This window comes from Gallus gallus, chromosome 4 (genome assembly GCF_016699485.2).
Source record: "Gallus gallus isolate bGalGal1 chromosome 4, bGalGal1.mat.broiler.GRCg7b, whole genome shotgun sequence".
Lineage (NCBI taxonomy): Eukaryota > Metazoa > Chordata > Aves > Galliformes > Phasianidae > Gallus > Gallus gallus.
In genome coordinates this window covers 39,363,688-39,380,142 of record NC_052535.1, presented here as the reverse complement: position 1 = coordinate 39,380,142, position 16,455 = coordinate 39,363,688, and positions in this window count along the sequence as shown.

The following is a 16,455-nucleotide window of genomic DNA, read 5'->3' as shown; positions in this document are numbered from 1 at the left end:
AGTGACAGAATATGGGACTTAATAAGGACATCAACATACACTTCAGATTACTCTCCTTATAATTTCTCGTATACACAGTCATCTTTTATTGCTTCCATTCTCTTATATGAACTTTTTCTAACACTTTAGCTTACTTCTCTGCAACTAGATGTGTCTTTGAATATTACTTCTGTCCTTAATATAGAATATTGCCAGTGCAATTGGAAAATCAGACTAGGAGTGGCACTTTTCATTCTGTCAAACACACTGCATAAGGAATTATGACTGCCTTTTTCCATATTGTATATCATAGAATCATAGAATCGCTAAGGTTGGAAAAGACCCACAGGATCACCCAGTCCAACCATTCACCCAACACCAATAGTTCTCATTAAACCACGTCCCTCAATACAACATCCAAACGCTCTTTGAACACCTCCAGGGTCGGTGACTCCACCACCTCTCTGGGCAGCCCATTCCAGTGGGGTAGTGGAGTCACTATCAGTGAAGTGGAATAGTAATACTTAACTTATATATATATATATTTTTTAACAGCTGCAGTATTTACCCCAAGCAAAGCATGGTAGGATACCAACAAAGAGAACACCTCCTGTGGTGCATTAGCACAAGTCTTGTTCTCAGAAATTTCAGTTTGACAATCTAAACAAACAGTGCATAAAGCTGCACGCTGGACTGTCTTACCAAAGCAGGAAAGAATGTTCTTCAGCTTGCGTTTGGAAGAAGTATCTGTATTAACAGCTTGTTAGTGGAAGATGTTAGTAGACTGTTGAGAGATGATATGAGGAGATAAGGGAATTCATACCTACAAAATGCTCTTTTAAGATTATTCCCTTGTAACATTTGGATTGGGATTATATAATGCCAATACAGAAATAAAGAGTAAGTAGCAAGAAACTATGAACAGATCTAACAAAAAAATTAACAAAAAGGTGATGATGGAAGGCTCATATTTAGTTGAATTCTGAAAAATTATTTTTTAGTCCTAAATTCTCAATGGGGGAAATACATGCTACTAACCTGTATGCGCATTGAATATAATCTTTCACTGAATTTCTTGATATAAGTATGGAACAATTTGTGTGTTTAGGAGTATCTGATGAGGAAAAGTGTATTTCATGCAGCTACTGCCATGAGTCAGTCTGATCAAAAACCCGAAATAACAAAAAAGTACAGGTTCAAACGCAGAGCTGAGTACATTTCCTGCATCCACAGCTGCCATTTATTCCTTTCCCTTCCCTGACCTCAAAATAAAATACAAGGCAATACTCTTCTGACGTGATAGAAAGTCCAATGTGAAAACAGAGTATATGAAAGCAGCACCCCACAAAAAAGCAAGAGAGAAAAATAAACCCAAGTAAGAGAAAGATTGAAATGACAGTGGGCATTAAGTACAGAAACAAAGGAAAAAAAGCTGTCAAAAATAATTAGGAGAAGAGTTAGAAGCAATCCAAGAGAAGTAAAAGAAGTCAGGGGTTACTTTATAACTAGGTAACTGCATCTGAAAGACATTATAAAACAACTCGTCTCCCCTCCCAAAAATGTTTGTAAGATTTTCTCCTATTTTTATTAAGAAAATCTCAAAATGTACATTCATAGTGTCTTATAGCACTGTTATTCAATAGCCACTGGTGAGGAGCTACCACTGGAAACTGCACAATTGAACATTTGCTTTGTTTTTCAAACTCAGGAGTCTCTTGCTAATCTTTCTGAAATTGTCGTGTTTCTGTTTACTACATTTGACAGGTTAATTCCCATTGAAAATGTTGGAAATGTTGGAAAACACCTATAAAAAAATCCCAACATGCCATTATTTAACGATATTGATGACAAAATAAACACAAATTAGTCACCCTTTCTGTTATGCTGAAATAGGGATAAGGAGTTAAAATCTCGTGCTTCACTATTTAAAGCAATTTCTAATTAAGAAAGCTGTAAAGCAAACTCCATTAGACAGCAAGTTGATATAAACTTTCTCATACCTTCCTCATGAAAAGTTACTATCAAGGAACAGAAACCTGAGCCGAAATTGGGGTTGTGTGTGACCATTTTTCTATGACAAGGTTCTGAATTTGAAAAATAATCTCAGAGAAGGTCTAACAGGCTCATTACCCACAATCTGTGGTGTAGAAAACACGCAGGCCTGTTAGTTAAGGAAGATTCAAAGGGTTCCATCAGGTTTCTGTGATTCCTGTGACTGATATACTAATGGTTTTGGAGAAGGCAAATTATGACACAGCATTTAGAATGACAAATGACTTGAGCAAGTAGCAAGCTGCTTAGAGGTGGTAAGGACCAGCTTCAAATATGATTGCTCAACTGTGAGCTTTCCTGCCTCTTGTAGCACAAAAAAGTCAATTCCACCTTTTGCCAAAGACTATTTATGTTCATATGGCCATTTGCAACTAGGAAATGCTTTGAGAAGTGTTTTGCAGATATAAATCAATAGGTTTATAAATACTGAGTTGCTCAACTCTGTCAAGATGGAACTGTTTCTGGGCATTACTGGAAGAAAGTGAGATACCTAAAATATCAGGCAGCAGGTGAATGGGGGAAGCAGGTGGAGGCCATCATTTTAGGCATCTTTCACATCAGCCCAGTTTTCAGTGCAAGGAATCAAGCTCTGAGCCCAGCTGTGCTTCCCATTTAAAAATGTATGTTTGCTTAGCAGACAGGTTTACTTGTATATCTGATGCAAATATAATTAATTACTAATATCAGCCAATTATTACTTAAAAATTCAAGAAAATCCATCAGTTCCATTATACCCATAATATATTTATTTATGGATATAACAGATTTAACAGTTTCTATTTTCAGCTTCCATTTTATTTACTCACTCCCTATACTGAAGGGAGTAAATGCATCACCTTTGCGCCTGATGACTAGTGGAGTTAATAGTGTGTTTGCAAACACAGAAGAAAACATATATGAAAACATGCTAGCTCAGGAGACATTACAGTGGGAGGTGTATGTGATAATCATTCAGGTTTTCTGTAAATAAGCTAGCTGTATCCACATTCTCCAGAAAATTGAAAATTTGGAAAGAAATATTTATTAAATATTTATTATCAGCCTCCTAACCATAGCACCCAACTTTAACTTCAGTAATTTTTAGAAGCTTGGGCTCTTTACATGTAATAATGAAAATAGAGTTTAATACAATTAAAAAATGACTAACCTGAAGACAGAGGCCTGAATCCAAAGCACTGTGAAGTGGAGGAGATGACTTTCAGTAGGGAATCCTCTGAAAATTAGAAGGCAAAGCAAAATCTGACAGTTCTTGGCTTCGGCTCCCTCTGGTGGGTAATGCACACTGCAGAGAGCGACAGAACTCAAGTTCAGTAAAAAGTAACAGCCACAAAACAAAACAACATTCAGGTTCTCATAAAATACACACAAATACGCCAACAGAGCAACGATTATAATTGAGATCAAAGCTTTAAGCTACAACTCAATACATTTATGTTGAAAAGAGGAGGTTCTTGTTGAACCGAACTCTTCCAATTCAGAGGAAAAAATAGATGAAGAGTTTAGCCAAGCTAGGAAAATTAGGAAGTAGTTAAACATTTCTTTTTTGACAAGAATATTTTCTAAGATTTCCATTCTTGACCAATAGTTTGAAGCCTAAAGTTTGATGTCCTTCCTCAAAAACATTTTGTTCATAGGATTCAACAAACTATTTCAACAAAATATTCAACAAATTATTTCACATATTTCATACCACAAAGATTCTTCATTTGTCACAAAAGGTTTAGATCCAGAAGAGAAACAGACGCTATTAAATCTGTGATACCTTACCTATGAACCACACAGATCTACACATTTACAGGTTGAACTGAGTGAAAATTAAAGCACATTTTATCATTTATATTCTTGAGCACGTATCTAAGCCCTTCGTCAAGAACGATGCACACACTGCATTGAAGCATCTCAAATGCATGTGTTATGGTAATTTGTTGTAAGTGTAATATTAAAATAAGCATGAGTAGTCCCTGTGCTACAAAAGAGTACTGAAATGTTGGTTATCTCAGAAAAATGCAGGGAGATTTTGCAGACATCAGTAATTGTACATTTCTGCTCTTGCCACTGGCATCACTAAATCAAATTATAACTCTTGCATCCCCGTTTTAAAATATATATTTATATATAATTATTTTTCAGATGCTTACCTGTTGATCTGAAACATCTATTTACCATCGTTTTGTTGGGAGAAAAACAATGTTCCCATCAGAAAACAGTAAGCAAGAGTGAGAGTAGTTAGAGTAAGAATAGTCACGTGAACTCATGACTGTCAACGTACTGACGTTCTTCAATTGACCAAGTCCAAACTGTTCAGGCATAGGACCAAATGAATCAACAGTAGAATCCATTAAATTGCTTCATTTGCAATATGAAGCATCACATTTTCATACACATCACATTAACAAGCACAATTTTTACATCAAAACTTTCATTCTGAAGATCAACAAACAAAAGCTGTGGAATTTATAGAAGCTAATTCCTTCTAACATTTTCTCAGTTCTAAAAAGGGAAAACTTCCATGTTTCAGGTCCAAATAAAGAACCTGATCTCAGAAGCTCTTGACTAGATATGTGGTTTTAATTGGAATTCAAAACAATGGATAGAATACCCTAGAAACCTCCCTAGAATTAATATAATTACTTCCCTTTTCCCTTATGCTGCTTCATATTTGCCTCTTACATTAAATAACATAAGGTTCTTATGGAGGGAATTGTATTCAGCACAGACTGGCTTGTTTATAAGCATGTAGGACTGTATCCTCCTCGTGGTCTCCGCTGACTAATTAATCTGTGAATTTATGTGGGTAGACTGGAGACAGAATGGATTTGTTATCGACCTGCTTATAACACCCACAGTACTGTGATAAGATACATGTAAGCAAAACCTACACTTTTGGCATTCACCAGCAGAGGTCAAGAGAAAGACTGCTCTTGCTTCACGTACATAACTGACCCCACCAAAACATTTGTATTAGATGGTATTTTTCTATACAGATATCAGATGATATATTTGAAACCAGGTATATTTGGGAGACGATTAGGAGACAGGCCAGAGTGAGAAAACAGCTACACTGAGGTGGCACAGAAAACCTTTAATGTTCAAATCCCAAACTCGAGACCACGTGTATGGTCAGATTGTCAGATCTGCTATCAGGAAATCATTCTCCTATGTCAGACTGGCTATTATTTTGGATATTAATTTGTTCCTGCAGCACTGAAAACAGCACCCCTTCTAAGGATCATAGTTAACTTCAGGTTGGAAAGGACCTCAGAAGGTCTCTAGTTGTCCTCCTGCTGAAAACAGGATCGGCTGTGATCAGGTCAGGATTCTCTCTCGACGTCTTGACCATATGCCCAGCACTACTGGTGAGACTGGATATCCCCTGTTGCCAGTCTGCAGCACGCAGCTCACTCTCACAAGGACGGAAATGCTCTTATCTTACAAAACTTAACATGGCACTTCCATGTGAATGCAGTGTCCCATGATAAACACGAGGTCATTCAATCTGATCCATCTCATGGTCCTTGCTAACCATCCAGAAAGAGAAAAGGGGAAACATACGTAAGAGAGAAATCTGATGTGCCCAAGACTGAGTGTTACAAATCTCTGAGGGAAGTTCTTTGCAACTCTGAGGCTTGAAGTTGAAATGAAATCCAAAGAAGCTTTTTCTCCCATTGTGAGAAACACCATTCCTCTGTCCAAACAACAAACCAACAACAAGAAAACCCTACAAAGATTAATCAGCAATCATACAGAGATGAATTTACTCTGAGACAACGAAGCAATACGGGGAGTAAATAGCAAAAGAACTCCACGTGCACTGAAACAAGGCTTCTTCACATATCCCCTTCATAAACTTTCTTCCTCTTATTTCACACGTGGTGGGGGTTTGTTCCCCCGTGAAAGACTCTGCTAAGTGGAATGAACATTTTTCTAGGCTACCCTAGAAATTAGTGCAGAAGGCTAGTTAACTGTGGGTTCACCTTTCTACCCTACGGATTTTGGCTAATTCTCACTGGGAATCAGACTAACCAAAATCCTCACTCCTGTGATAACACAGAGCAGATAGGAAATTGCAGCTCTTCACGTTTCAATCTCTGGTTTTTCCTAGATACGTTTTCCTGGCAGATAAGTGAAGCATGTTACTTTTGCAACTTCCACCCACATCCCTCTCACGGGACCTGAAGCAATGACTCGATTCCTTCAGGTTGGCCACATGGATGAATGCTACAGAAAGGACACTTATGAATTTATGAAGTACTGTGCTTTCATTTGCTTTCCACAAAAAGCCCTTGCTCAACTGACAGAAAAATAGTGCTTTCTGACAATTCCTACACTCCTGACGTGAGACTGCTTTCAGCACTGGATGGCTATGCATATAATGTGCAAAATATGGCAGACTGAAAACTGCAGTTGTGTGGGTTTCTCAGAGGCACAGCACACAATATACAGCAACCAGAATTCCAACATGAAGAATGGTTCTCAGACACGATATCTGAAAAGGCTGAAATAATGCGAATATTGATTTCCCTTGGTCTCAGAAGTGTAGTTTGGAGTCCTGTCTAGCAGATAAGAAAACATGAAAATCTACAGGAAGCAATGCCTGCCCCTTCCTTGCCTTGGGAACAGCGCTAGCATAATGATCAGTATTACTGTCTGATGAGAGGAGTGCAGCTCATTTGCTCACATCACATTTGACAATATCAGTTTAATAGGACACCTCATTTACATGTCTTTGTGCCTGGAATGACAACCAGGTTTCAGCTCGGTGCATGGAAAGGAAGAAGAATTGGTAAAGCTAAGGACAGTGAAGGTAAACAAACATCTGTGGTAAAACAAAGCCATGTAAAAGCTGCATTCAGGCTCAGATGTCACATGGCCCCAGAGCTTGTCTGATCATTTTTAATTAAGAGCACGCTGGTATAACTTTGCCTGATCCAGAAAACCAGTTATGATGACAAAAGGGGCCAAGTGGGGAAGGGAATTTGCACTTACCTAAAACATTACAGGAGACTACTTCTTAAAAGGAAAAGGACACAGCAGTTCTTACGGATAGGTGAGATATTCCACATTTTCTTTACTGTGCTATGTTCTATGAGCTTTGTGCTGACAAACAAAATGAACAGCGGCTTGCTGCTGAAATCACAGAGCTCAACACTGCCAAACATATGCCAGAATTTCCTTGTCCCAGCTGTAATCACTTCCCTTGTCCTCCCAGGAAAAAAACCTTAGAAACTCTTTCTGGGAGAGAAAGCAAAATCACCATCAGGCTTACAAGTAAACAAATAACACTTGCTGACCCATGAACAGCAAATCAAACACTATTACTTCATAATGACATTAGAAATACATATGAAAGTTATGTAATATGCAAACCATGTTCTTAAACCAGATGCCTTATGTGCAAATGTTTCATAACGCTGCAGTGAGAGGCCCTTGTAGACGCACACAAAAATGCCATAATCTTCAACTGCATTAGTTAAGACTGAACGTTTTCAAAGATAGACTCACATGGATGCAAACCAAAAAAGTTTTCTTGTGTAAGGTATCACATGGAGACAAAGAAATATCAAAATACCTAATACTTTCCTTGACTTCTTCAGATGTGTGAGACACAGCCGAGCCTCCTAATACAAAGAACGAGTAGCAATAAATAAGCGGATACAGATTTTAATTAAACATAAACAAACAACTGCTCATAATATTTTGATTCATTGTCTTAATTTCATGTTGATGGGGTCATTGTTGAAGTAGGACACCCAGGGCAAATTGAGATGAAGTGACCTGAGCCTTCTACATCACTCTAACCCATCATGCCTCCTCAAGGATTTAAAATGACACGACCTCTCCCCTAAAAACTTTTTCTAGCAAATTATTACTGCATTATTAAGCTTATTCTATAGAGTGTAGCAGTAATTTCATTCTCTGCAGTTAAAGAGAATTCCACAGCACGTATTTTATTTTGTTTGGCCAAAGCCCAGGCTCTTTGCTCCCCTCGGAGAACCTAAACAGAAGCCTGCAGATTGTAGCAGTTGCATATGCTTAATGGACCAAGCAGCACATTGAACAGAAAAAGGCATTTAGTGTTATTGAGAATTAATCTCTCTGAAGTTCTATTTTACATATTTATTACAGCAATAACACACTCACTTAGGTACTGCTTATCCTATCCCAAGATTCTGAGAAGTGCCAAAACCAGCCACGTCTAACTCATTTCATCACCAAAATTAAAGCTTTTCCTTGTAGGAAATAATGTATCGTTAGTCATTCCTGCTGTGACATTTGGGGTTTCCAGTCTCACCTGTCTTAAGAATCTCAGTGGATGCTTTCTGCCTGAGAGCAAGCGGGGCATACTCCTGCAATATCTTCTGTAGCTTGGGGGAAGAGCTCAGCCATTTGCTTTAAGCTTGCTGCCTGTATGCGGGATCATTGCAGAGAACATTCCAGTAGAATGTGCCATGAAGGCAAGGAAACATAGTAAGAACATTCTGAAAAGTTAAGAATTTGCTGATCATAAAACATAATTAAGGGACGTAATTACTCCAGGCAGGTGCTGCACAATTTGGTGCATATGGAGATACAGTTTGGAGTCGTGTTGTCTCTGCCCTAATAAGTGTGTATCTCAGTTACACCATCTCTAAGATGGGGGGTAAAGTTTCGTATTGCTATTTGACGAGCCTGTCGTGAGCATTATCAATAAAGATTCAAGCTAGATTTTCAAATTACGCATCTTACAATAGTGTTCTTCATAACATAAGCACCACTTCTCATTTGAATAAAGATACCATTAATGTGCAGATAGTAATGTTGAAAGTAACTTCTCAGACTTAGTATGTCTTTCACACAAGCGCTTAGCAATAAAACTTTCAGTGATTAAAGGAGTGAACCGATTTCAGACTAATGAAGAATATATGAATCTCCTTAATGGACTGGAAGGAAAAACATTTATTCCTTAACCAAACAACTTCAGAACTAAAGGATCTAAGCACTAATCTGATGGGCTGTAGTTCAGAAATACTTAAAACAAAATTTCATCCAGTTTGTACCACTGGTTAAGAAGCTTCAGCTGTCATATTTACCTTCAGGTTAATGCATGAGGAATGAAGTTGACACATTAAACAGATACTGCTGATCTGAAACATTTGAATTGATTCTTGGCTAGATTGCATTCCAGATATATTTTCTTCTGATTATTTGCCAGTTCCCAAAAAGTGTTAGGTAACACCTGCCTGATTGGCCATCCACCTTTTGATTCCCCATGGGATGCAACCCTCAGCATTTTCTTATCCTTATTTCAGTTAGTTTTATTCTAGCAGCTATACCTTTAATTTTCCTTTTATAATATTTCTGTGAAGACATGACCATCGGGCTTTTGCCCAACAGAGACTGAAAGTAATGAAGAAAAGGAACACATATGTAAAGGAGAAAATTACAGTCCTGATTTACATACAGCATAAAAGCTAATCCAACAGATTTCTTACAGTGTTAAGAATTTACTTCATTATCACTTCTTTCACCTTCTAGGTTTACAATATGAACTTTCTTTACATATACCCAGTACTTACCATACCCTCACAACAAACAAACAAACAAACAAATAAATAAAAATCCCCAAATTAAATACAAATGGTCTCCAAAATATTACAACAATGTTGGAAGTCTCATCTCTGACACCTCCTCAAAGTTTCCTGATGTTGTAGAAATGCCAAGTCATCACTTCTGATACCACCTAAGAGCTCCCTCCTCAGGTAGATCAGCTGGGAGTCAGGACTTCTTTTTTAACAGCGGTTGTATATTTGAGGATAGGATTCTTCCACCAATGCATTTCTACCTGTCTTTGAATCTAGCACAAATAAGCGTTGTTTTCTTGAACAAAGATGAGAGCATCTCTGCTTTGAATTTACATCTACATACTACAACCCAAAACTATTAGGCCATTCACTCCATTAGTATGAAAAAGGACACAAAACCAGCCTTCTTTAAGAACGCCACAGCAGCACGAGTTTCTCAGCTAGAAATAATTCAGTGATGACATCACATAAACATTTTCTATTATGTACTGAATTGGCCAAACTTATTCATTCAATAATTAGACATTTGTTTCATGGCACTGCTCACATTTAGATACACAGATTTCTGACTCTGTAATTCCTATGGAGATAGCAAGTTCTTCAGGGTACACTTTTCTTCTTCCCTCTTCTTTCTCTTCCAGTTTCCTGGAAAGGAAGAAGATAACAAAAAAAGACAATTCATCTGAAGTTCCAATCAAAAAACCAATGAGAACCCCCAGCTTTCCCAGTTGTGCTTTTTTTGTCTGTTTGCTAGCAACATTTGTAGTAATAATAATTAGCAGACAACCCAGGAAGTGATCTCCATAAGATCTGGGACCAGTTTTATAATGACATAACGTGATATCCTCTGAAAACAGAAAAGTTTTCTCTCTGGATCATCACGGTACGTTGGTGCGTCCCCTCATAGTTGTTCTGTGTGGATCACTGTCCGGACTTCTGTCCACTTTTTTCCAAGAACAGCAAACATATCTGAGCTTCACGGCAATATGACACTGCCAAGAACTGTTTTCTGCTTGTTTTAATGTTGGGTTTTTTTGTTTTTTTTCAGATCTGCTTGCAGGCTGGGGTTTCTTTTGAGCCACTCTCTGAATTGGAGATTAACTTGGAGATACACTTATCTTTAATGTTATCCTGGGCCATGTGTTCATTTCTAATTATAACAGGTTTTTGCTGCTGTATTTTTCCACAAGTGTGTCAGCACTCTATTTTCTGTCTTACTGTTGAATATAAAGAGTTGCCAAGGAAAGCATTTCCATGGTTTTCAGTATTGGCAGACCCTCCCTATTTATGTGGAACTTTTTCAGTACTTTTTCAGTTTCTCTGCTAAGCCTCTTTGGAGGAATGATTCCCTTCAGACAGCAGACCAAATGCGTCCCTATTTTTAAAGTTGACTGAAAAAACACTTGGATCTCTGTCCAAGCTTGCTGCTTTTCCTTTGCAGCACATAAAACACTCATGTAAGTAATCTAATTACAATACACATCAAAGTAGCTACAGAGCAGGGCAAAATTCTGTATCATAAAGACACACAGTTTTCACCCAGGTAACTGGGTGACACATTATATTATATACAGTGTGACACAGACCGTGTTAGTTCCAGGTGTGAGTAATCAGTACCACTCAGTAGTTAATGTAACATCATATATTTTTTTCTTCTTCCTCCAATCAGCATATCCTCCTATGTAAAAGCTATGAGGGAAGCATGCAGTGATGCTAAGTACCATTCTTGCACATGCTGGGAAGAGAAGGAGGGAAGGGTTATTCTCCCTCCAGAGGTACGTACTGCAAAAGGAGCTGGAGAGGTCCCATAATGACATGAAATTAGGCTAAAAAAGGTAACAGTAGTTAAAGACCCAATTTTGAACTCATTAATTAATCCACCTGATAAATGGAAATTAAATGGTAATTTAAAATGTTATTTGCAAACCATTTATGGATAGCTTTACTAAATTGGAGCTGCAGGATGGCTTTTCAGGAATGATTTCCTACTTTTGCAGTAAGATTTTATTTCTCAGCACTGACTGATGTTCCCAAGAGATTTTTGCAGTTCAATCAGTTAGTTTAGTTTTTGAAAGAGACAATTTAAACATCTGATGTTTAAAAATGCAGAAGAGATAAATACACAGGTGTTGTTTATCAGAAATACTACAAAACTGTGGAAAAAAAATATGTATCAAGTACCTTTAAGTAGGCCTTCACATATGCATCTGTTTCATCACTTACTTGCGTAGGGTACATGGCACTGGCGATGATATCTGTAGAAGTAACAATAATCAACAGAAGTCAGAAACTTTCTCATTTACACTACTCAAGTAATACCGGTCATGCTTTCTGCAAGTAATACCTTAATAATTTAAACCTCAAAAAATGCTAAATGGACTAAATTCATCCTAATCTGAACGGTCTATCAAATAAATTTCTGAAGATATGTGCACTGAATCTCCATGAAGACTTGGCAGTTGATCTTGAGGTTGTGAAAATAGAGCTGTTCCACAGAAGTCAGTTCCTCAAATAGGTGCTCCTACTGTGAATTGTTATTGGTTAGCTAAACCCAGACTGCTCTCTGCCACACATAATCTGATTGGCATAAACAGTCATTAGCATGAATGAATGAAATGTTCCAGCTCTACACAATTTCTTTCACCAACAGAAAATAAAGCAGAGAAACAAGGCAATAAAGAATGGCCCTCACTACACTTCTGATGGTCACAGCCCTATTAGTTTGCACAAGCTTTGAAAGCATGCTATCGTAAATTTAGCATGAAGTGATGACTTATTTAAAAAAAAAAAAGGAATACTTAAACAATGCCCCTACGTATTCTGCCATTAAAAATGTTTTAAAAAACTACAGCACTCACAATTCCCATGTAGAAAACAAATCCCTTTTTTATCTGTGTTTAACTTTCCTCCATCAAAGGAGCAAATACTTGTATTGCCACACACAAACTTTTGTGTGCTAGAGAATCTCACAAAATTAATCTCAGGTTGACATCTGGGTTTCATCCAAATCTAATTCCAACAGAACCAATTTGTAATGATATCACAACAGTTAAGTTTTATGTACCTGGACAGTTCCTTCACTTCATAGAATTACTACAAATGTTTATTTCAATCATGTTTGATGTATCGTGTTGTTTGTGAAAGCAGCTTTTGGGTGTTAGGCTAATATGCCATTATATAAAAAGATTGAATCTGTTAGTGATCTGCTCTAGGGAGCAGCACAGTAGCTTTAGGCACAACAGTGTTGTCTGTATAGCAGTGAGCAAACAGCATCTATTTCCCTAAGAAACACTGTCTATGAATTGGGTGTAATAGAAGAACCTTGTACTTCTTGGATTAAAATTGGATGAGCCACCTTGATGTTATGCTATGGATTCATCTTGCAGACAGCATCACAGGGAGGATTTCAGCCTACTGAACTGATCTCTCTGAAAGCAATAGAAAACACAACAAAACAGATTTTGAGTCAAGTAATCAGTCGATCTCTCTCACTTTACTGCATAGCTTATCCTTAGCCACAAACATATTTAGCAACAAATAACTTTTGGCAAGACTTGTTAATATGTTGTTTGAACACTTGCTATGATTGGATTTTCCAGAAACTTCCTGGAAATTGAAGGCCAAGTTGTTCCTCCATATTCCTGAAGGAAAAGACTACAGTACAGAATGTCACGATACTCGCTTCCAGTAAAGGCCTTTTCTCATCATAAAGTCTCTAACTCTTTGACAGCACTCCAGCTACTTGAGAATGATTTGACTCTTTTGTGACTGCAACTTTATACAGTGAGTATGCATACACACACTATCCCATAACTAATCTACAAATGAAGGTGTTTCCATAATGAAAGTAACAAATATTATCACCTGTGGCTCAAACTCAGATTAAAGATGCTTACCATGCTTAGAAGTTTTTGAGGAAGAGCTTTCTTTCCATAAGCTGCCCATGGTTGTTTTTTTGTTTTCTGTAGAAGAGTTTAATGGCAATGTAGATTAATCACGTAGAAATTTCAAATGTTCCCTTTCCTTTTAATTGACTTTTTCCCTCTGTTACACTGCTTTCCCATTTTCACTGGAAAACCAGAAAATTCCAATTGAGACTCTTTCAGTGATTTCGTGCAGCATTTTTCAGAAAAAAGAAATAAAAATCAGCAGAATTACAACAGTGGGGGCTGTTTGCAAACACGTGAGTTACTTTTCAGTGGGTATCAGTAAGTTGCAACCTTCCAAGGTTCTATATCCCTGAGTTTAGTGCAGAAAACAGAAGAACCATGAGATAGAAAGAGACTAAGAGATGAGGGGCTATTTATGCTGACTTCGCAGTAACTGTTAAACAGCGAAGAAAAGTATCTACCCACCTGTCACTCCGATTACTGGGTTTCTCACTTACTCGTTGTCAAACACCTTCAGATCATCACAACATTCACTTTCTCCTCTTGCTTAGATTGCAGAACTTCTTTCACCATTCCTTTCTCACCCCCACTGGCACACACAGGTTTCTCTGGTAAATATACATCAGATTTCAACACAGTGACTTCAAAAGAAGAAGTTATTGCTACCAGTACTTGTGATAAAGCATTAGACACACAGAAGGAAAGTTGTTTGTTGTTGTTGTTGTTGTTGTTTTTTCCTAAAAGGAGGGAGCAGAACAGAAGAGATGTATTTTGTTTTCTAATACAGCCTCTCTTTCTGGTCTAAACAGTTTTCATGTCTTGTGTTTCTAGAGGGAAGCTATCTTCATTAGCATCATACTGTTATACAAGCTTATCGCGTCAGTTACCCAGCACAAGGTTTCAGTGTTTTGAGGAGGGAAGAAAAAAGGATAATTGAAACATAATATCCAAAATAGAGATAATTTATTTAATCCATAAGGGTATAACTCCACTCGGTAAGAAGTTGCCTCTGAATTCTACTCAGCAAAGGTTTTATTACCTTGAATGAACTTTGCAGTCATTAACCTGTACTCTGTAACAGATTGTTCCTCAGAGCCCAAAAGCAACTGTTCAACTTAATGGGTCTTAACACACTTGTTCAGATTCAGCAGAAAAACAGTGGCCTTTTTTCAAGATACACTCTTATGGAGTGGTTCTGAAAATGTACAACTGCTTCCTGTCCTGGCAGTTTTCTTCAGTGTTGCTGTCCACTTCTTATTAGTAGCATCAGACAGTCTTAACAAGGAAATGAGTGCTCCTGAACAGTTGTGCAGTCTCTGTTCTTTGAAGATTTCAACACGTGACTAGAAAAAGCCACTGGTGATCCGTGGTATCACAAACACCAGGCCTGCTTTGCAAGGGAGGCTGGACCAGCTGACTTCCAGAGGCTCCTTCTAGTTTGCACTTCTGTGATTCAGCGTGCATTTACTAGTCACCATAAAAGACCTTCTAATTCTTAAAATTTTACTCTTACCTTGTTTGTAGACAACTATTAACCAATTATCTTCCTGTATTTTGGAGATGAAGGTGTAACAGATGGTAATTACCATGGGTTGAACCAGACTCTGTCCTTATAAGCTGTCAACAGAGTTAAATAACAGCAATTAGGACATGGGTTATCATATGCGAATAGTTTAAATATCATCTGGTGCTACTTTGCCTACAGATGTCTGAAGAAAAAACTAAAACTGCCTTTATTCCAGGCTGAGTAAATCACCACTGTGACAACAAGGTGAAAGAACTGATTATATGAAACAGAATAAACCAGTGAGTAGAACCTGAGATAAAGCCCAACTGCAGGTGTGTTCCTATGGATTACTATATGAATATTTGAATCTCTTCTATTTTGCTAATACTACTGTGCACCTGAGATGGGAGAAGACTTTTGAGCCAAGTGAGTGTGTATGAATCTGTACAAGAGCCTTGCTGCTGCAGGATAGTAAAAGGTACCACAGGAAAGGAAGAAGACTTCTTTCTCTCTTCAGGTCATCTGTCCGAACAGTTACTCAGTGCATGCAGGCACATCAGCTAGTAAGCTAACATATCTGCTTGCACCAAGAGCATTTTAAACATCACAATTACCAACTTAAAAAATAAAAGAATATACAAAAATAGTGGATCCACAATCACATAAGCTGCTACAATTATCTTGTGAAACTTTTAACTTGTTTGTATTGATCATAATGCCTGCTAACCAAGTCCAGGCAGTCTGTGGGCAGCATACACATGTATTTCATACCACACATAGAAGTAAGCAGTGCATTTCCTGTCATTCCATCCAAGAAAAACTAAAGGATGTCACCAGAGCTTATTAACAGGACATCAAAATCTACACTACTATAAAACAAATTTGCTGAAAGCAATGCTTAATCACATGGATTTTAGCTAGTCTGGTGGTGAGAAACATTTAGTAATATTAGGAAATCCTTCTATCCATTCTTTTTCACATAAGTATCACACAGGCAGCCTTAATTTCGGCATGTCCTTACCTCTGACTGAGACTTATTTCCTGATTTGAGTGGATTTTCAACTTTAGTGCTATTTTCATCTAGGAAACTAGATTTCTATAGCACATCTTGTACTTCTATCATCTAGAGATGCATGGAACGAGGGGAAAAATCACAATCATGCTGTATGGCAGACAACTGAAACTTGGTAATATTCTAATGTTCATCTTCAGAGAAGAATGTAAAACTGATAATGCTGTAATAACGTATTAATCATCTACAGAGGCTATATACTTTCCATCAGACTTTCATCAATGGGACGCTACATCTTCCCCACACAGTTATAAAATCTCTCTCTTCAAGGTCAACTGAACATAGCTTTTCTAAAAGTAGTAATCAAATGGATCCCCTACAGACAGCAGCTCTTCAGATAGCAATGCTTTCATTACGTTTGTTTTTCCCGCAGGAAATCATAAAATGCATTAC